This window comes from Lissotriton vulgaris, chromosome 1_1 (assembly GCF_964263255.1).
Source record: "Lissotriton vulgaris chromosome 1_1, aLisVul1.2, whole genome shotgun sequence".
Classification (NCBI taxonomy): domain Eukaryota; kingdom Metazoa; phylum Chordata; class Amphibia; order Caudata; family Salamandridae; genus Lissotriton; species Lissotriton vulgaris.
In genome coordinates, this window is record NC_141685.1 from 758,116,392 (window position 1) to 758,139,125 (window position 22,734).

Genomic DNA, 22,734 nt, shown 5'->3' on the forward strand with positions numbered 1-22,734 from the left:
ATTTTTAAACAAAGATTCAGCTTATTTTAAACACACTGAAATGTTGCTCGATATGATGAACACTTGCTTAGCTAATAACTATTTTCTATTTAACCACGTCATCTACCCGGGGGACCGCGATGGGAACCTGCTTCGACCCCAGCTATGCAGGTCTCTAACTTGGCTGGTGGGAGGAGCAGGTGGCAAGTAAAATCACAGCCTTTACCCAGAACTTGGTCCTTTGGGTGAGGTATATAGATTACGTTTTCTGTGTCTGGCAGGGAACAAAAGCAGATGCAGCACAATTTGTGGCAGCACTAAATGACTATCAATACAATTTGAAATTTACCAGCATAATACACCAGGAAAGCATTGAATTCCTGGATGTAGAAATCAAGGCACAAGATGGCAAATTGATTAGCAGACTGTTTAGAAAATTGACCACAGGGAATAGTCTGCTCTACGCCAGGAACTGTCATACGAAGAATCTGATTACCAGTATCCCTACGGTGAGCTCTTATGGGCCAAAAGAAATTGTAGCTCAGATCAAGCCTTCCAATTGGAAAGACAAAATATGACAGAAAGATTCCTGGAAAGAGGGTATTCTAGGAAAACAGTCAAGCAAGCATGTAGTAAAATAATGACCATTGATAGAACAGAAACATTACAAGTTAAGTTGACAAACAAAAATGAGGACGAACCCTTGAGATTTATAACCTCCTACAATAATCAAACGTGGGAGGTCAGAAAAAGTTTAAGAAAGTACTGGCACGCCTTAAATAGACAACACTGAGAAAATTTGTAGGTACTCAACCAAACATTACGTACGAGAACTGTACTGCACTAAAAAACATATTGTGTAGCAATACACTGCAAGATGAGGTAGACCGCAATCCTGTACAAGACTTTTTTCTTTGCAACTCTTGTAAAGCCTGTAGACATAGGTCCAAAAGCCAGGAAATTAAACTATCCAAAGATCAGAAACCATTTGTTATAACATAACTCCTTTCCTGTAAATCAGATTATTGTGTATATGCACTGAGCGGTCCATGCTCACTTGTATAAATAGGAAGTACTATTCATCAAGTAAAAAAACGCATTTTGGAACATGCCAGGGTAATAGTTAATGAGGACAAAATACCCTGTTGCAAGACACTTTAAAGAGTTCCACAATAATAATACAAATCTGCTGCAATTCTGTGGCCTAGACAGATTTCCGAAATCAGAAAGAGGAGGGAACAGAGTGAAAGAACTGAGGTGTCTTGAATCCAAAATAATCATAAAATACGACACAGTACATCCGAAGGGATTGAACAAGGATGAGGAGATGTGGGTTTATTTGGGTTAAGATTCTCCAATTTATTGCCATGTAAACCAGATCTAATCTACTATATAGGCAACAAGTAGAATGGAAGCTATGTTTGTGTTTTTAACTCACATTTTGTAATATTGATTGCACTATTTTTTTTTATTTCTTTGTAGGAATTGTCAAGATGTCTGGTTGAAGAAATGCATCAGAGCGTTTAATACCACTATGGAAAGTTAAGTCGCCAGAAATGATGCGAATGAAACATATGTGATTTTTCCTTAATTAGACTGAATCAACTTAAGAATGTGATTTAATAGAAGAAGCTTTTGGATCTATGCCCACTGGGGCAGAATTCTATAAGAACTGAGATGGCAATTTTTTTTCAATCATGAGAAAAACAGTTGTTAAAACCACTTCGTTATTATTGGACATTATATATATTTGCTTTATATGTGAAATTTGTTTGCCATGTATTGAATGGTTATTTATGTCTCAAACGTTCATACTATTCACCATGATACCTTTCAGTCTCAGGAAGTTATGTGGTTATTTTTGTCAAAACTGCATTACATTCAACCATTTCAAAATGGATACTAGTTTTCCAATCAAACTACACAAAAAATGTTAGAGGGTCTAAGGAAAAAAACGGTGTGTACACGATGTGTGAACTAACAAGACCGTCTAATGTCCCCATCACATGTATCTTAGTCTAAGGTCATCTTTAGCAAACCCAAATAATGGTCAGGAAAGGATGCCCATCAGTCACCATACGGAACCAAACTACATCATTTGGGATTCCATCATGACCACCATAAGGAGAGCCACTCACTTTCACGGAAGAGGGCCCAGATGGTAACGGACGCCCTCATCCGGTCAGACGGGTCTCATGATGGTACTATAACTCAATGGTGAGAATCTTCACACATGAGTGACTGATGTCGCAGTGCAAGAAAAAGTGAATGTGTGAAACAAGGAAAAAAGTGTAATAAAATTTGATGAGGGGGTACTGAAAGTTTTATTCTGATGCTACCCACTCTTCCAATGTTAAAATGTAGTCAGAGACAGTATCAAAAGAATTTTTAACTGTCCAGATGTACTAAAAGTTCAAAATGTTTCAGCAATTATCGACAGAATATGTCTTTGCTTTCTTCAGGACCCAATAAACTGATAGCTACTGCAACGTGCTGTTGTTGAACTAAAATAGTGAAAAAGTGTTAATGAATGAATAAAGAAACGAATACAGAGATCACCTGAATCCACTAGGTGTCCACATCGTTTCTCGTCTTTTAGATCATGTGTAATCACTATAGAAAACAATAAAAAACAAGAATGAAGATCAATATTGGCGTCCGTCGGTCACCATAGCGTTCACATCACAGAAATACAGGGTTCATATTCATAAACCATAGTATTGTGTACCATTTAAGTGTACATCAGGCTCACTGTAACAATACATGCTGATAGTTCATCATTGGATCAATGTTTTAGATTCCAGGATAAAAAAAGCGAAGACCATCTTACCAGAGTCAGTCGTAAGAGGTACAGACCTCACCCCACCTGGCCACGGCTCAGGAAAAGAGGGAAGCACCGCTCTATTGAAAAGAAGAGGAACACGTGTACAAACAATATGAAAACGAGCCCTTCTTCATATCTCAGAATAATCCGCTCCGCGCTGAACATTAAGACCTCTACTACATAACCTCAACTTAAGCCATGACAATAGCCCGCAAATGTTCCTCAGTCAAAGTCCCACGCATGGGTACTTAACATATCACAAAAGTTGTTGCATTAGAAATGCCTCTCGAGCACTATTGTACAGGTTTAGGAACAGTAATGCGTAACATATCGCAAAGTTGTTACATAAAAATGCCAATATTAACAAGCATTAAACTTTTTATCCGCCACCGAACGCCATTGCATCCATACGCCTGTCTGTCGGTACTTCGAAACGGCATCCAAGCCGATTGGGGAGGTACCGAACCGTCCATAGGCTCTGGTATATGACGCCATGTGTAATTGGCTCGTAGTCGATTGTTAGGAAACGGGTTAGTCTGTCTTCCATGACCATACTCCATTGATCACATGACACATGAATGGGTATTTAAGATCTGCCCTTTCCTGAATTCAGTGCTTGGTATCTTTTTGTTTTGGGTTCCAGGTTCTGGGTTTTGCTATCTGGGTTGTTGCAGAGACAGGTTCACGGGCTCGTGTACCTGTTTTATTTGATTTCCCTGTGTATCTGTCACTTGTGTTGCCTTGTTAGCCCCCATCCCCTCCCTTCCCCAGGTCCCTCCGTGTGTTTTCCTTAGGCTACTTCATTTGCTTATCCCGCCCCCGTCACTCTCACCTTTCCTCTGTTTCTGTCACTGCCCTTAGATTTGTTAGTGTTGTCTCTCGAGGGTACTGGGGCTCCAGCCCCCTCGTATTCCGGTTTCTCGGCAGGACTATCCATCACGTTGCCGAGTGATCAGCCGGCTGGTTGGTTTGTGTTTCCTGAGTCGCGCCCCCGGACTTCCGCGTTTTGCGTAGTCTATCCACCTCATTGTGTGGCGCTTGGGCGCTTTCAGCCGCGCTGAGTCCCGGAGGAGAGACAGATCCCGGAGGAAGGATCCAATTGTGTGTTGCCCGCAGTTCTACGGATTGTACATTGATAAGGACGTTTCCTGGGGGTTTTTTATGCCGAGTACGATGGCTTTTTCCCCTGAATAACCCCGTATTGGCAGGGGGCGTTTCTGATTGTTTTTTCCCTACTCCCCTCCCCCTGACTGGACTCGAGGCCATAACGATAGTGGGGTTCTATCATTCTATCGTCAAGGACCTCCCGAGGCAGATCCTGTACAGTACACAAGTAAGGAGGTGTTATGTGATTGCATGGTGGAGTGTGGTTATGGGATTGGGAGACTGAGGGGTATATATTGAAGTGGGACACAGAAGTAATTGTATTTACATTGTTCCATAGGTGCAGAGGCGAGGAGGTGGTGGTTGAGTCTCATTGTCCAGTCCAGTCCAGGGGTGAAGCCTTTATTGACCTGAAGTCCCTTCGTTTGAATTCCTGCCCCCTGCCCTGGGCTCGGGTATTCTCTCATGGTTTTTTGTTCCATGGGAGGTGTTTGAGTCAGGGTGGTGGGTTTTGGACATGCATCGTTCCTGCAGTGTTTTTGGGCGTGTGGAATCCAACAGAATACCAAGCCCACGATAATATACACTGCCCGGACGAGGTATGGACGAGGATGTGGGGGGTGCTGAACGGGCACCTACGATGCAGGATATAGTGGGGGCGGTGGCGGCCCTCCAGGCTCAGGTCCAAGGCCTACAGCAGGAGAACCTAGGACTTAAACAGGAATTGGGGGCTGTTAAGGCCAGGGAACAGCAGAGAGATAGGACACAGACTCCCATCATTCAACCAGCTGCCTTCCAGTATGGGGGCGGGGTGGGTCAGAGATCGGAGGGGGGAACACCTGTGGCAGTCACTGTTACAACACCTGTTTCTGTTCCATTGGCCCCCCCTGAGAGGTTCACGGGAGACAATAACAAGTATGGGACCTTTATGACTCAATGTCAACTGCACTTCATGTGCAGGCCGACTGCGTTCCCGGATGACACAGCGAAGGTGGCATTTACTATATCGTATTTGGCTGGCACAGCGGCACAATGGGCTATCCCTCTGGTAGAAAATAATGCTCCGGTATTACAGGATTATCCGGCCTTTAAAGAATTAATGAGGGGCCTATTTGCTAAGCATGCTTTTATGCAGGCGAGTGATGCGGAGCTCCTCCATTTAAGACAGGGTAAACAGGACTTGCTAACCTATGTGTCAACATTTAATAGGTTAGTTTCAGAGACACATTGGCCCACCGAAAAGAGAACCTCCTTGTTTTACCAGGGTTTGTGCGACGACCTAAAAGATGTAGTGTCTCAGGTGGTTGATCCTCCAGATGACTGCGCTGCCTTTATTGATCTGGTGGTAAAGTTAAACCACAGATTGACTGAGAGGCGTGGTGATCGCAGCCGAGTTCAGGGACCCTGGAGGAATTATGCGAAACCAGAAGTAAGACCCACAGGGGATAATAAGCCTGCTCCAGAACCCATGGAGATAGGAGGCGTGAGAGGCCCATTAACTATGGAGGAGAAGAGAAGGAGGAGGGAATTGAACTTATGTCTGTATTGCGGACAGGGGGGGCACTTTGCCCGAGAGTGTCCTGTTAAGCCCTCTGGACAGGCATTCCATAAGAAGGTAGCTTGTGTACAGGTGGAACGAAGACAAGCCATGAGCAGCAGAGTAGGAGGAACTTATCAGGTGCTGGGTGTGATTGATCAGGTGCCAAGACATTTCATCATTTCGGTGCATCTATTGCTGGCAGGGAATAGGCGTGTACCGGTGTCTGTTTTGTTGGACTCAGGGGCAACTGGGAATTTTATTGACATCACTTTGGCGGAAAAGTTAGAAATCCCATGTCAATTTAAGAGACAACCAGAACCTGTGAGGGCCATTGATGGGACCGAATTAACCTCGGGGTCCATTACACGCCAGACAGAACCACTGACATTGTTGTGTGAGAATGGGCACTCAGAGTCAGTGGTCTTTGATCTTATTGATGCTCCCTCGTTTGGGTTGGTGTTAGGAGTTCCCTGGCTTCAGGAGCATAACCCCAAGATCGACTGGGTGCAGCGCTTGGTGACTCTGGACTCCAAGCATTGCCTTACACATTGTTACAGGGAGGCTGTCGAACGGGTTCCTCCCTTGTCTTGCGCAAGTGTGGAGGCGACATCGGTTCCTTCTCAGTATTCCGCCTTTCGGGGTGTTTTTGATAAGACTAAGGCACAGGGTCTCCCTCCTCATCGGTCCTTTGACTGTAAAATTGATTTGATACCTGACATCCCTTTGCCTTCTTGTCGCATATATGCGCTCTCCGAACCTGAGGAGATACATCTAAAGGAATATTTGGAGGAGATGCTGGGGATGGGATTTATTCGCCCTTCTTGTTCACCTGTGTCCTCGGCGATCTTTTTCATTCCGAAGAAGGAAGGGACGTTGAGGGCATGTGTGGACTACAGGGCACTGAATAAGGCCACCGTGAAGAATAGGTACCCTCTTCCTCTCATCCCCGTGTTATTGGACCAGCTCCGCAAAGCAACCATCTTTACCAAACTGGATTTGCGGGGTGCTTACCATCTCATTCGAGTCCGACCCGGGGATGAGTGGAAGACGGCCTTTAAGACCAAATTTGGCCTATATGAGTATTGTGTGATGCCGTTCGGCCTGTGTAATGCGCCGGCGGCATTCCAATACTTTATTAATGAGGTGCTCCGGGAATATCTTGACAGGAGTGTCATTGTCTATTTGGACGATATTTTGATTTTCTCAGAGACGGAGGTGGAACATCATACCCATGTATCCCAGGTTTTGCAGAAATTACAGGATTATCATCTGTACGCCAAACTGGAGAAATGCCAGTTCGGTACACAGAGGGTAGAATTCCTGGGGTTTGTCATCACAGCAGAGGGTATTCGAATGGACCCTAGAAAAATAGAGGCTATAATCACCTGGCCTATACCATCGACTGTTAAACAGATCCAGGCCCTTCTAGGGTTCGCCAATTTTTATCGGCGCTTCATTTCCCACTTTTCTGATGTTGTATCCCCATTGACTCGGCTGCTAAGGAAGGGGGTTCCCTTTATCTGGTCCTCTGAAGTCCAGGATGCCTTTCAGCTGTTGCTGCGATCTTTTACCTCCGCTCCGGTTCTGGTGCATCCCGATACTGCTTTACCATTTTTTGTGGAAACAGATGCCTCATTGTGTGCTGTGGGTGGGGTTTTGTCCCAAAGGGATGTGGTAACGGGTCTGATGCACCCCATTGCCTTTTTTTCTAAAACCTTGTTGCCCGCGGAGCGCAACTATACGGTGGCTGAGAGGGAACTGTTGGCGGTCAAACTGTCCTTTGAGGAGTGGCGGCATTATCTCTGGGGTGCTAGACACACAATCACGATCTACACTGATCATAAGAACCTTGAGTTCTTTCGCTCTGCTCGGGCGTTAACACCTCGCCAGATGCGGTGGGTCTTGTTTTTTAACGAGTATGATTTTATTATCACCTATCGACCCGCCGCCCAACAGGTAAAATCTGATGCCCTTTCTAGGATACACGTGGAGGGGAAGGAACAGGGACGAGTGAAGGAAGATAGACCTATGATCAGCGAAGAGAAGATTGTAGGGGTGACATGTACTGAGGATTTACCCACCCTAGTGAAAAGGCAGTTAAGACTTTTGGATTTAGCCCCTTGGAAGGCTTTACCCCAGGTATCTATGCGAGACGGGTTGTTGTAACAGGGGGACCGTTTGTTTATTCCCCCTTCCTTGAGACAGATGGTTTTGGAAGGGTGTCATTCTTCAGCACTGGTAGCACATCCAGGAATAAATAAGACGAGGGAGCTGTGTTTGCGTTGGTTTTGGTGGGACTCGTTGAGCACGGATATACAGAGTTATGTGACCGCTTGTCCCATTTGTGCCATTAGCAAACCTACACATAGTATGCCGTCAGGTCTGTTGCGGCCCTTAGAGGTTCCTCCTACCCCGTGGCATACCATCAGCATGGATTTTGTGACGGATCTACCTCCTGCGTCAGGACATACCGCCATAATGGTGGTAGTGGACCTGTTTACAAAGATGGCACATTTTGTTCCACTACTGAAGATACCTACTGCCAGGGAGATGGCTTTGGTTTTTATGTCATCTATAGTCAGGATACATGGATTGCCTTCTGCTATTGTTTCGGACAGGGGGGCGCAATTTGTGTCACATTTTTGGACTGAACTGTGTTCAGTGTTGAAGGTGGAGGTACGTTTGTCATCTGCGTACCACCCACAATCAGATGGTCAGACTGAAAGGACAAACCAGACTATGGAGCAGTATTTGAGGTGTCTTGTGTCGTCGTTGTCTTGTGACTGGATGGTGGCTCTTCCTATTGCGGAGTTCGCCTATAACAACAGCCTGCATTCCGCATTGGGTATGACTCCTTTTTTTTGTTCGTTGGGGTACCATCCTAGGGCCTTAGCCATCCAGCCTACAGGGCATGTGCCAGCCATAGACGATATATGTGGGTCCTTGGGTGGAATATGGGACAGAGCCCGTGAACAACTGCAGGCAACTAAAATCACCATGAAGGCTCAGGCCGATAAACACAGAGTCCCCGCTCCATCCTATAAGGTGGGTGATCAAGTGTGGCTAGCTTCGCGTAATTTGAGGTTGCAGGGATCTCGTAAATTGCAGCCAAGGTTTGTGGGACCCTTTGCAATTATACAGGTCATTAATCCTGTCGCCATGAAGCTAGGTTTGCCTGATGAGTACAGGGTCCATCCGGTTTTTCATACGTCCTTGTTGAAACCCTACATACCAACAACGCAGGTCCTGCCACCACCCCCTCCCTTGCTGATTGATGGAGAAGAGGAGTTTGAGGTTCAGGCTATAGTGGATTCTAGGCGGAGGAGAGGCCACCTATTCTACTTGGTAGATTGGAAAGGTTATGCACCAGAAGATAGGTCATGGGAGCCAGCGGGTAGTGTACATGCACCACGGCTGGTTCGTTTGTTCCATAGACAGCACCCTTTCAAACCCCGTCCGGTGGGGAGGACCATTGGGGGGAGATACTGTTAGGAAACGGGTTAGTCTGTCTTCCATGACCATACTCCATTGATCACATGACACATGAATGGGTATTTAAGATCTGCCCTTTCCTGAATTCAGTGCTTGGTATCTTTTTGTTTTGGGTTCCAGGTTCTGGGTTTTGCTATCTGGGTTGTTGCAGAGACAGGTTCACGGGCTCGTGTACCTGTTTTATTTGATTTCCCTGTGTATCTGTCACTTGTGTTGCCTTGTTAGCCCCCATCCCCTCCCTTCCCCAGGTCCCTCCGTGTGTTTTCCTTAGGCTACTTCATTTGCTTATCCCGCCCCCGTCACTCTCACCTTTCCTCTGTTTCTGTCACTGCCCTTAGATTTGTTAGTGTTGTCTCTCGAGGGTACTGGGGCTCCAGCCCCCTCGTATTCCGGTTTCTCGGCAGGACTATCCATCACGTTGCCGAGTGATCAGCCGGCTGGTTGGTTTGTGTTTCCTGAGTCGCGCCCCCGGACTTCCGCGTTTTGCGTAGTCTATCCACCTCATTGTGTGGCGCTTGGGCGCTTTCAGCCGCGCTGAGTCCCGGAGGAGAGACAGATCCCGGAGGAAGGATCCAATTGTGTGTTGCCCGCAGTTCTACGGATTGTACATTGATAAGGACGTTTCCTGGGGGTTTTTTATGCCGAGTACGATGGCTTTTTCCCCTGAATAACCCCGTATTGGCAGGGGGCGTTTCTGATTGTTTTTTCCCTACTCCCCTCCCCCTGACTGGACTCGAGGCCATAACGATAGTGGGGTTCTATCATTCTATCGTCAAGGACCTCCCGAGGCAGATCCTGTACAGTACACAAGTAAGGAGGTGTTATGTGATTGCATGGTGGAGTGTGGTTATGGGATTGGGAGACTGAGGGGTATATATTGAAGTGGGACACAGAAGTAATTGTATTTACATTGTTCCATAGGTGCAGAGGCGAGGAGGTGGTGGTTGAGTCTCATTGTCCAGTCCAGTCCAGGGGTGAAGCCTTTATTGACCTGAAGTCCCTTCGTTTGAATTCCTGCCCCCTGCCCTGGGCTCGGGTATTCTCTCATGGTTTTTTGTTCCATGGGAGGTGTTTGAGTCAGGGTGGTGGGTTTTGGACATGCATCGTTCCTGCAGTGTTTTTGGGCGTGTGGAATCCAACATCGATCACATGATCTGCTGTTTAGGACGACCAGTGAGGGCGAAGTGGATTGGTTGGTAGTCGTAAAGATAATCCTATCAGGAGACACAGAGGTGCAGATAGGTTACCTGGAAAAAACCCTCTAACACACCTCCATTGCTCAATCGCAATCATTATTTTTTCGTATCAAAAACTTTATCAACATTCAGTTTCCAAAACAGTCACACACCCAGTCAGTGTGTAGGTGAATATAACTTGCATGTTCCTTAGGAAATAGTTCAAGTATGTTATCCTTAGGAAATAGTTCAAGTATGTTATTAATCATTCTGTCATCCGTGAAAAGGGCGCGCTACATCTAGCCTGGGACTAAATACAATCCTGATGTCATAAAGGTAACACAGGGGATCGACAAAAGGCAAATCTTTCCATACTAGTTTTCCAAGACATGTAGATAAGTAGTACTACATTTATTTTGATGGCATGTGCACTATATGTATAGTGATTGGACAAACGTTCCCTTGACCCGTGACCAAGGTACGGCTGCACCGAAACCTGTTGGGCGTTTTGCTTGCTTCATGTATAATAAATAATTTCACGCTTTAAGAATTTGGGCTCCAGTTTGGCTATCTGTGAATGGACAGAAGTTTTGGAGAAGATCTAGATATATATATCTATATATATCAACACAAGTTGCCTGCTGTAAGGGAGCCACCCCAAGTCGTCTGCTTTTCGCTATCAATTTATTGCAGGAAACCATGTTCAAAACAGCAGAACTGCCTGGGGATTTTATTTCTATATTAGACAGCAAGTGTGTGGCAGCTCACCAGAGTAAGACAGGAGGCACTACAGTTCCATAAGGCCACGCGAGTGACCACGCCCAACCGGGCGGGGATTAGAACATTTAATTGGTGCCCCAAAAACTTCCACGACACTCATCTGCTACCTGCTTGCAGCCCATGAAGAAGTACGGACAGTACAAAACGCGTCGGCAGCATCCACTTTGTACGAGGTAGTTCTGCTGTTTTGAACATTGTTTCCCGCAATAAATTGATAGCGAAAAGCAGACGACTTGGGCTGGCTCCATTACAGCAGGCAACTTGTGTTGATATTGATATATATATATATATATATATATATCACAGCCCCAACAACACCAGAGCGATGCACTCTCAGGTGGGTGCTTTAAATGCAGGGGTGCTCCTGCAAATCAATTGCTGCTTCACTCTCCTTTACTCCGGATTTCCATCCATAAGGAAAAAAGCACTCCCGGGGCCGTTTGGATCTTTTATTGACAGAAAACAAACACAGCAACAACAGACGCGTTTCGGTATAAACCTTCTTCTATGTTTACCGAAGCGCCCCATAGACAAGTATTTAAACACTCATTTGTTAAACAAAATCAACGAGGGACAACAGCAGATCGCCACAGCCCAGGCAAAATATATCAGCGTCATCTTAGAATGTCGAAAATAAGATTAACAAGCACAGCAGAAGTTCTGGGTACCAAAACTGTCTCTGCCATGCCGGAGCTATGAGAATGAGATGGCATGGTTCCTTCTTCATTTTGCTCAGCACCCCTGGGATGAGAGGGAACGGCGGAAAAGCATAGGCGAACATTCCAGTTCACTGCATATGCAGAGCGTTCCCCCAAGAGTTAACCTGAGGAAATCCGCTGGCGAACTTTTTACGGCTGCAAAGAGATCAAGTTTCGGAGTAGCCCACAGTTTGAAAATTTGCCGTAGCTGCTTCCAGTTTAATTCCCATTCGTGACATTGAGAATTGGTTCTGCTTAAAGAATCTACTCACTCGTTATCCACGCCTGGAACATGCTATATTTGCAACTTTATGTGGTGCCGAATTATCCATCTCCAGATTTCTTGTGCTTGATCTGATAAGGTGCAAGACCTGGTGCCCCCCTTGTTTGGGCAGGTAGAACATGGTTGCAGTGTCGTCTGTTCTTACCGGAACAGAAGCGCCTTGGATTATTGGAAGGATTGCCTGCAGTCCCAGAAAAACTGCCCTCAGTTCCAGGAAACTGATGTGAATTTGCGTTTCCTGCCCTGACCATTTTCAATGGGTTTGCAATTGGAGTTGCGCTCCCCAACCTTCCATCGAGGCATCCAAAGTCATAATATAACTTGGCTGTGTTGTCTGAAATGAGGCCTGGAGAGATTTAGCGTTCTTTCTCCCATCATGACAAGGCCTGTCTCAGTGTCCACTGCATGTCTAGCTGCTCTTGGAGAGGTCTCATGTGTAAAGGGCAATTTGGTATCAACGGGATGCATGATGACAGCATCCCCAGCGAAGATTTGTATAGTCTCACAGAAGTGGATTCTTTTGCGCGCAGAAGGGCTGCCAAGTGCATTATCTTGTGCTTTCGTTCTGGAGTGGGGAAAAGCTTTCATCATCCTGGTGTCCAGTACCGCTCTGAGAAATATACGTTTCTGGCTTGGGAACAGACATTACTTCTCTACATTGAGTTGTAAGACTTGAACTGTCGTTGACAAGCCCATGTAGATCTTCTTGCAGAGTGGAACGTGGGCACTTTTACCAGCTAATCGTCCAGGTAGGTGCCGCTACCAGAGCCATACATTTCGTGAAACCTCTGGGAACTGAGCGAAGACTGAAGGGTAGAACTTAGAACTGATAGTGACAAAGTGCCACCTCAAACCTCAGGAATTGACGGTGCTTCGCATGAATGGGGATGTGGAAGTATGCATTCAAGAGATCGAGGGACACTAAGAAATATCCCTTGTTCAACAATAAGGGAACCTCTAGTAGGGACAACATTCTGAATGATTGTTTCTTAATACATTTATTCAGCTGTCTGAGGTCCATGACTCGTCTCTGTTTCCTGCATTTTTACCGTATAAGGAAAAAGTTGGAATAGAAGCCTTTTCCTTGTTGGCTGAAATGAACTTTCTCTATTACTCCTTTTAACAGTAAGGTCGAGATTTCTTGCTTTAACAAAAGAAGGTTTAGATGCGTTCTCCTCGAGTGCGAATTTCAAGGAGGCTTGTGAACAAATTCTAGGGTGTGGCCCCAATAGATGATGCCCAGTACCCATTTGTCCTTTGTAATGGCTTCCCATTGGCACAAAAAGGGAGAAGGATGATGAAGCTGCTGAGGGTGAAGTCAAGAAGAGGTCTCTGTATCCTTCTTGATACCCTGTAACTCCTCATCAACATGTTTTCCAAACAGATTTTCCCCATCTTTGATTGAACTTCAGGGCGGAAAGACGTCATCCTCTGCCAGCTCTGCCTACGGAGAACAGCGGCTCCTGCCATTTGTCTGAAAGCAACTGAAGACAGATCCATTGCTGAATCAATGACTTCAGAAGAAGCTCTAGCACCCTCCTGCAGGAAGTCTTTCACGTCCTTCCTCTTATCCTCAGGAAGGTGTTCAAGAAGAGGTGCGAGACCCGACCACAACTGGCGGTTGTACCACCCCAAGATCGTTAAGGCATTGGAGGCCTTGATGGAAGTAGCAGCCATGGTAGCAAAGCGTCTGAGAGCGTAAATGCCTATACAGCATCGGCAGTCTGGAGGCACAGAATAAGGAGATTGCAGATTCCTGGAGCGCCTCTGTGCGGCTTGTATTATTACTGAATCAGGTCAAGGATGGTGAATCAAATACGCAGGAGCAGAATCGGGTGCTTTGTTTTTCGTTTCCTACCTCGACAAAACAGCTGGAACGGAGGTCGGATTTTTCATTAGCTTCAAACCTTCATTCCAAATATAATCCACAATTGGTATGGATTGTACGGATTGTATAGCCAGATCCTTAAAAATCATAGAAGCATTTGGTTTGTACTATACGCAGGGGGAAATAAAATCTTTTAGAGGCCCTTTCCATTAACTCATGAAAGCTTCCAATATCTCCACGAGGCAAACTCGCTGGAGGGGTGGGGGGGGTATTGGGGGGAAGAAGACGGTGAGAAGATAGGGCAATATAATCATCCTAATCTCTGCCAACCAAGTTTGAATCCTGAATGAGCTCACCCTCCTCAGGCTGATGGTCTGCTTCACTCTCAATGTAGTCACCTTATATTATAATGCACTGAGGTGCTTGTCTCTCTTCTTGAGAAGCGGGCAGTGGAGTAACCACTGGTGGTGGCGATTGAACCTGAGCACCCACTCCTGGCATCAGCGGTACTGAAGCGTGAGAGTCCAGAAATCTTTTGTAATAATCATGGAGCATAGGACTAAGGTCGGTGACCAGGATGGTTGTCACCAGGATAGAATCACTCCGTACCTCCTGTTGTTCCTCATATGGATAGTGCTCCGGGAAAGAGTTGTGTTGTTGCACCCGTGGAAGACCCGTGAAGGAGTAATCCCTTTCCATATACTCGGACGTGTCCTGCATATGTGTCTCCTCTTCCTCATCCGTGTCCTGGCATTTAACCCTGAGCTGTGATGGGCTGTAAGCTGGACCGAACAAACTTTCTTCTCCCGATTCCTCCATATCAAGAAAGTGAGAGGAAGGTAGAGGTGCTATCTTGGTTATAGATATCAGACCTGGAGACTTTTGGATCAATTGGAGACTTTTAATGTCCCGTTTTTGTTCCGTTGACGGAGGGAGGTGTCTGAAAGTGATCGTCAACAATATCAGCAGTCTAGAAGGGTATTTAAACACGGTCGTCAACGGGGCCGCAGACAATGTCGTCGACGGAGTTCCCATCGTCGTAGCTGTAGACGCGACTTTCGACACAATGGTCATCATCAATGCCGTCGACGATGCCATCAACGAGTTGATCGTCGTCACAGTATTCGTCGACAAAGACATCACCACCGCCGTTGTCGACCTGGTCGTAGCTAAATAAGTCAAGGGAGATTTGGCTGTTTTCGACAATGGGTACATCAACATAGCTTTTATCATCGACGAAGCCTGTTTTAGAGGTGTGAGAGGCAGAGAGGACCAGAGTCTTTGTTTCAGGGTTGCTTTTTTGGCAGAGGAGGATTTATCTGCCTTTATTTTCTTAGGATCAGCCTTTAATGAGGTAGCGCACTCTTTTTTACGTTTCTTCTCAGCGGAGGATGGCTCAGGACTTTCTTCAATGTAAGATCCAGAATCCGATCTAGATTTTTTCTTTTGGAGCCATAATAATAATCTGGCCTCCCTGTCCTTCAGAGTTTTGGCTGAAAAAGTTCTACAGTCCATAGCTGTATGTTTGGGATAAAGGCATTAGAGACCGTCCTTGTGGGGGTTCTCAGAGAAAAATCTTGCCTTCCTACAAGATCTGCATGGTCTAAAAAGCCTCTTCTTAGATCCCTCTGACATTTTAGAAGCAAAATAGGTAGAAAAACAGTACCTTGGGGTGAATTCCAGCAGGGTTAAAAGTTCAATCACTGACAAACTGAGCAGAATTTTGAGAGACTCCCTTACAAATGATGTGTGGTTAGAAATCGGAGATATGGTGGCTCTGCTGGGAATAGGAGGTCTAGGGCTTATCTCTAGTTGGTCAAAGTTTAGACCTACATAATGATGCTGACGAATGTTCAAGTTTTTCTTTCCTTTTGATGGTTTCCAATGTACTTTTATAGTACTGCTTTTGTAACTACCGCGAAACTCCCACCATGACGACAGGGAAGATACAAGCATGTGAATCTATAAAAGTTTCAATACTGGAGAAGTCTCCTTTGTTGAGACAACGTAGAATCTCAGAGATTGTTACTATACTGAACGTTTGTTTTCTGAAAAACTGCAGGGATTCCTGATGTCCAATATTGGTCTCCATTACCCTGGTTTCCTCTTTATCAAGAAAAAATGGGACGGGAAACTTCTTCCTCTTTGAGATAAACAGACCTCTTCTATTGCTCCCTTGGAGAGCATGACCTGAGCTTCTTTTCAAGTAAGTGAAGAGGGAGGGGCTCCTCAGGGTGAAGTATTTGTCGGGTGCCGGGTGAACTCTAGGGTGTGTCCAAAGGTGACGAGGTCCAACACCTACTGATCCGTTATTTTATTGTACGCATAGTTGGAAATCTTCACGCCCACAGGATGGGAGGGGAGGGAAGCTGGTACACAGACCTGATAATTGTTTACTGTTAGAGCCATGGACTTGTGACTGTTCTTCTGCGGCCCCGTTTGCCAGAGAAATCAGCTGTGGAAGACGTTTGGTAAGCTGAAGGGTTATAACTCTGTCGGTATTGTGGCTGACAATGCTGATACTGTTGGGCTCACCTGCAAACTCCCTTCTATGATGTAAAGCCTCGTCCATTAGCCGCTCTAAATGGCACTTTTAGATATTGTAACGTGCCAAATGATTCTGCAGTGTCCATATCAGTCTTGATCGCTAACACGCCTCATCTATATGCTTTTTAAAGAGGGAATCCCCATAGGAAGCCATATCCAACATCTTGGTCTGCCCTGTGGTCTAAAAGTGGCCACCTTCAGCTGTCCTTTTCTTCTGAGCACAGCGGCACCAGCCAATTGCCTCAAGCTTGTGTTGGATAGGTCGAGGGCGCAGTCAACGGTTTCCGACCCTGCACGTTCTCCTTTTCTTCTTCTAACAGGATCTTCCCTCCTTCCTGCCTTCTGTCTTTGGTATAAGCTCCACTAACGCTGCCATATCCAGCCACATTTGGCGGTCATAGCGGCTGATGATTGCCAATGATTTTGCTGCCCTGATCATGACTTTGGTCAGAGGCGAACGCTTTCCAAGGATGTCCATCCTGTTCCCCTCCTTATCAGGTAGAATAGTGATTGGGGTGGCAGGGTTCTTGGATAATCTTTGAGTTACTTGAGAGACTACCCAATGCGGCTTGGAGTGTCCTATGAGGCTATATGGAGAATCCTCTAGAGGCCTATACTTTTTCTCAATGCGTGGGAGTAACAGAGGTATGGTCGCAGGTGTTCTGGCTTTCCTGCCCTATGTAAACAATAAATGGTATGGAGCATGCCGACTTCCTGGTGTCCTCTTTAAAATTGTACAAGAAGCAGTCTCCCTGCTTGACCATCAGAGGCAAGTGAAACCTGGTGGCTGCTCTCTCCAATAAATTATGAAATCCTAAAATGTCCTCTGTGAGAAAATCTGATGGTAGGTGCGGAGGAGGTTAGAGTGTTGGTATGAAATAATCCTCTCAAGGATTTGGTGCAGATAGGGTCCAGTAACTCACTCTCCTCTCGCTCTTCCACTAAAGCAGACGTATCCCCTGGGTCAGGGTCTGTTGGTAAGGGGAGAGGAGTAATAGTAGGTGTGGCTGGAGTCTGCAAAACTGGCGTACCCAGTGAATCAGCCTGAGGTATTAGTCTGTCGGGTTGATTCCCTTGCAGCAGAAACTATTGCTTGTAATCCACCAACATCGCCTGAAGATCCTGGATCAGAGAGTGGAAGATGGGCCATGTTTCTGGGATGTGGTTTCCGTTGAAAACCATATGGATGGTAATGATTATGTGGAGCCGCATAGCCCTGCTGATAGTTTTGAGTTTCATTGTGGTAATCTTCATCCTCATCATCCTCGTTGTCTAGACATTTCAACTGTATCTTTGATGGACTAGGAGCTTCACTATAAACACAATCATCTTCATAGTCCTGAATGTCTAAGAGATATAAAGGGATTAACAAAGACACCTTCCTGTATTCAGATATGATTGGATGTTAAAAAGTCTTGGTGACCTTTGTGATCTGAGTAACCATCGTCAACGGGGGCATTGACGTGCATATCTAGCCGGAAGGTTAGATTCCATCGTCGACTGTCATTGTCAGTTTCATCGTCGACGGAAATGTCAATGACATGGTGATCGTCAACAAATCGAGGGTAGACAATCTTCAGCGAGGAGGGAGCTTTTGACGTCGACAGGGTCTTGTAGAGCAAGACTCTTGTAGACAACACAGGAACCAAGATTGCCGTTGTCGTCACAGTTGCAGTCGACGGTGCACACTCGGCGAGTGTGGAAACGTCATCGGCAATGCTTTTTAGTGAGATTTCTGCCTCAGAGTGTCTTAGGGGAGGCTCTTGGGCGATCTTTGCCATCTCTGGATGGTGTGGAGGGCAGACAATGCAGGCTCTGAGGAATCTTTCTCTCCCTTCTTCTTAAGAGTCTGTGGTGTCACGAAAAGGATTATGATGTTTCTCATGTTTTACAGGGGAAATGTCCCTTGACCTGGCCCTCTTGTGAGATGTGGAGGACCTCTCATGCTTCATCTGATGAACCTGCCTGGTGCTTAGTGGTCTGGAGCCACAGCAACAACCTTCCCTCTCTATCCTTGAGGATTTTAGACGAAAAGCTGCAGCAGATCTTGCATTTCTTCAATTCCTGCATAGGTTGGAGGAGATATGCGCACTTTTTATGTGGATCATCCACATGGTCTCTTTTCCTGCCACAGGTCTTACATGGGAGGAAAAGGCCTCTCTTGTCAGACATTGTGTCAAGAAGGTAGAAATGCCAGAAGCTAAGGAAAACTGAGTAGCACTCAGGGAGACTCCCTTCCACATGACGTGTGGTGAAAATGTGAGATAATCTGCTGGAAATGAAAAGAAAAGAAAATCCTTCCGTGCACTCAGTAATCTTATTTCAAACCGTATTCCTTGTTCAAAACGTGGTGCTACTCCTTCCTTGCTTCTTGTCTCAAGAAGCCCTCAATAATTTCATTAGTATGTGGTACAGAAAATTTCTGTTCCAATAGGATGAGTGCACTTTACCAAGAACTAAAGAGTCATGTTTTTCTTTCAAATAGTAACCAATTTAATATGATTAATTTTTCAAATAACTTTTTATTCCATATCAACTCCTTTGGTTTTCATTTTTCATATTCCATGATAATTCTTTTAATGGAAAATCACATTGACCTTAACCCAATGCATTTAGGGTCTTATGTGCGACCCTTCCTCAGGGTCTATAGAAAAAGAAATAAAGAAAAAGGAAACATTGAGCTAATCTCTTCTAACGCTCTGAAACTATTAAAAAAATGTTAACAACAGTTCCCAAAACAATCACATTGAAATCAATCATTACAAATACAAGTTCCACGTGCTACTCGTTCAATAAAATACCCTATTCTCACTGAGCCCTGCAAGATGCCTGAAATTAAGCCCACTTACTTTGAGTCAATTTCCTAAAGTTTCCCTCGATAATCCAGTCGGTTCACGTATCGGGACTTCGGATGAGTATTATTTTATTTATTTATTGGGCATGGTGATTGGTGGTGGCGATCACGTGATCGGGTTGTACTCTGTTGGTTCACATGTAGTAAAACTGTTTTCATACAATGATAATCTTAAATCTGATAGCAGAACAACTTAAAGACGTACAAATTACTTTATTGCTCTGTATTTTGTATAGAAGAGATAGAGTTGTATTGAATGAACACACACGTGATCGGAAGTTTAGCCAATCAAATGGCGCATGAGCAAATGCTTTGGTTCATAAAATGGAACCCGATTCGTTGTATACTACACGTGATCGGGACTTAGTCTGTTCTGTAAACAACACACTACGTTCTGTGTAAAAATAAATAAATAAAATAAAATAGAAAAAGAAACATTCCGACCGCACCAATGGCATAGGCAGATCGAACTTTTTAGTTGCCCTCTCCAACAAATTATGGAAACCACCAATGTCCCCAGGCGGAGAATCCACTGGCACCGGAGAAGGGGAAGCAGGAGTAGGGATAATGTAATCAACCCATTCCCTAACAAGATCCGGGAGATCAGTCTGATCCTGGTCCTCATTCGAGGTATCATCCTGGGCTGGAGGAACTGTAGGAGGTGGATACACTATCAATTGCAGTGGAAGTGGCGGTAGCCGATGCATGAAAGGCCAAGCTGGCGGAAGAGTTTGAAATTAAACAAGCTACTACACCGGAGATGGTGTTGGAAACCTCTTTTTATAGTCAGAAATCATGACCTGTAAGTCCGAAATCAAGGAGGATGGCATACAGACCATCTCCTCCTCATAACCTCCATGATAGTCTTGGGGAGGTTCCTACTCCTGTTCGTCATCATACACATCCTCAGAACCCAAGTCCTGGCACTTAATGTGCAGTTCAGAAGGGCTATGTGCATAGCCATACGGACCTCCTTCTTCCGAATCCTCCTCCTCTAGGAGGTGAGTAGGCAGCAGAGGTGTCACTTTGCTTGGGGACGTGATCCCAGGAGTAATGTGACGTTTTCTGATGGTTACAGCAGAAATTGGAACCGTCGTCGACGAGGTCGTCCACGGTATTGTCGACGATGGAGATGTTGTCATCGTCGGCCCAGTCGACGATACTGTCGTCATGGTAGTCGTAACCGCGGTCGTCGTTGTACTGTGGCCGTGGACATCCTCGTCGTCGTCATCTTCGCCATGACTGATGACGCTGCATCAGACTTCACCACCGTCGATGATGTAGACTGCATCGTTGGTGAAGATTAGCAGACTTGTTGACGATCTCGTCGTCGGAGTCACAGAAAACTGTGGAGATGTTACCTTTTCACTGCGTGTCAACAATGACAGTCTCTTCGTCGACGCTGTCGTCGGCTGCGTTGTAGATGGCAGAATTTTCTTTTTTTTGCGAGGAAGAGAAGATGGAGCAACTTCCTCACTGCAGTCTCTCCTGTAGAAAGTCCTTCCCTCTCCTTTACACCTCGGTGAGATTTGTTGGAACTTTGCCATGAGAGGTCTTTTTAGAAGCTTTCCGAGGACGGTCTTCAGAAGACGAGGGGTCAGATTTCCCCCTTTTGAGAGATCTTCTAGAAGAGGCAGCTAATGAGGCCCCATCACCGTCGTTACTGGAGATAAGCTCCCTCCTGGATTTTAACTTCTGGAGCCAGGTCAGGAGACGACCCTCACGGTCCCTCAAGGTTTTGGTAGAAAAAGTACGGCATACCTTGCAATCCTTAGCCTTATGATCAGTATACAGGCAATAAATGCAGTCCTTGTGAGGGTCAGCCACATAAAGCATCTTTTTAGAGCAGGTAGCACAAGCTCTAAAAAGGCCTTTTTTCTCCTTCTCTGACATGTTGAGTACAGGTGAAGAAAAAAGTTGAAGAAAAGCTCTTGAAAAAACTCTAGAAATAAATGTAACAAGGAAAAAACTGAGCAGAGCTCAGTGGAGACTCCCCAGCACAAAGTGCGGTAGAAAATCTGAAGGTCTGAGTTACTCTCAGGTACGTTGTACAGGGTGAGGCTAATCTGATCGGTTGTTGATTTTATTTGGTCTCTTTTACAAAAATAGGTGGATATGTTACAAAACTAGAATGGGCCTAGGCCTAGTTTTTTCTGATTTGTAATTATTTTTATATACTGGGTACTCCCATCTCGTCGAGCAGTAATGATTCAAGCATGGAAATCTATATAAGTTTCCTACTGGAGTAATAACATCTTCTAGGGAAAAGAGTTGTGGTCCACGATAGGTATGATGATAGCGAAACGTGATATAGCACAGAAGTGGTGTGCGGTAGAGGCCCACACGCTGACACAATGGTGTACAAACATGGATAGGGTGATGATTACGGAGAGGGCAGTCTACACAGCCAGGGCCTGCCCACGTAAATGGAACAAGATATGGACCCCGTGGAATGTATTCAGGGGGGAGATTTGCAAACCCCTGCAGGAGGACGAGCAAATAACATCCGACGAAGAGGAAGAGGAAGAGGATGAGTAAGAGGAGCTGGGGAGGGGTGTGCAGGCATAGAGACCGTTGAGTTTCATGATGATACACAACACTAAAGGGGAGGGAGTGGTAGACTGGTTAGCCCGAACCAGAACAGCACCTACATTGAGTCACCCACCCAAAGGGGAGCATTACACTAAACGAGCTACGGGTAGAGGTCTTTGTTATGTTATGTTATCCGAATTTATTGAGCGCACAGATGCCTCAGCAAAGGGGCGTCCTGGCGCTAGATGTTCACCCACAGATTGCAAATGTCACATACAGGACGGGACAGGTGTTGTGCTCTTAATAAATTGTCTGCCTTTCGGTTTGTATTTTGTTAGTCTCACATTCAAGTTAGGTTGTTGCTATAAAACAGAAAACGCGGACCTATAATTATCGGGTGTAAACATGCGAGTTATGTACAAACATTGTTCTATCACGCCGCCGGACCCCTGGGTTGTTGGCAAATGGGCTGTGTTACTCAGACAGTTTTGAACTGCATTTGATCGTGTTCAGGCCGGCCCCTGGGGTTGTAGGCTACATGCGGTGTAAGATTAGAAATGTACAATAAAGGTCTTTAAAAAATAAATAAATAAATGAGTGTTGGTCATTTACCCGAAATATATGTTCCAACCCCCATCTTAAAAAGATGCAAAGCCAAAAGGGAAAACTAAAATGGAAACTAAATGTAATCCCTTTAACACCATGGGAAGCTGGAGTATCTATGAGATTGAAGTCTAGCATAATGCAGGAGTTCTATACCAACAAATTCTTCCTCCACAAACGCCCCTTGCCCGTAATGTATCCTCTTTCCCATAATTGTAACTCCAAATCATCTAGATCTTCTACTTACGAAGCATCATCAGATTGTCTATCATCCTCATCTGAAGAGATTAGATTGCCACCTTCGATTGTGTGGACATCAATTAGATTTCACTTGAAAGATAAAGAACAGCTGCATAGTAGGCTTTAGTGTTATCATTATCAAAGAGACAAAAGATAGTAATAGTGCAGTTGCCAAAATTGAAGTTTAGCGAAGGACCTAAGATAGCAATGTGGCCACTGTTTTTGGTAAAACTGCTGTTGATGAAGAAGTTGTTA

The 22,734-nt window shown here is 45.3% G+C and overlaps 1 protein-coding gene across 1 annotated transcript in view; it reads right to left on the reverse strand.

Annotated features, from left to right (window-relative positions):
* Positions 1-22,734, reverse strand: part of SHCBP1L (SHC binding and spindle associated 1 like) — a 1,462,574-nt gene that overhangs the window by 1,064,114 nt on the left and 375,726 nt on the right. The gene's annotated exons all lie outside the window — the stretch shown is intronic.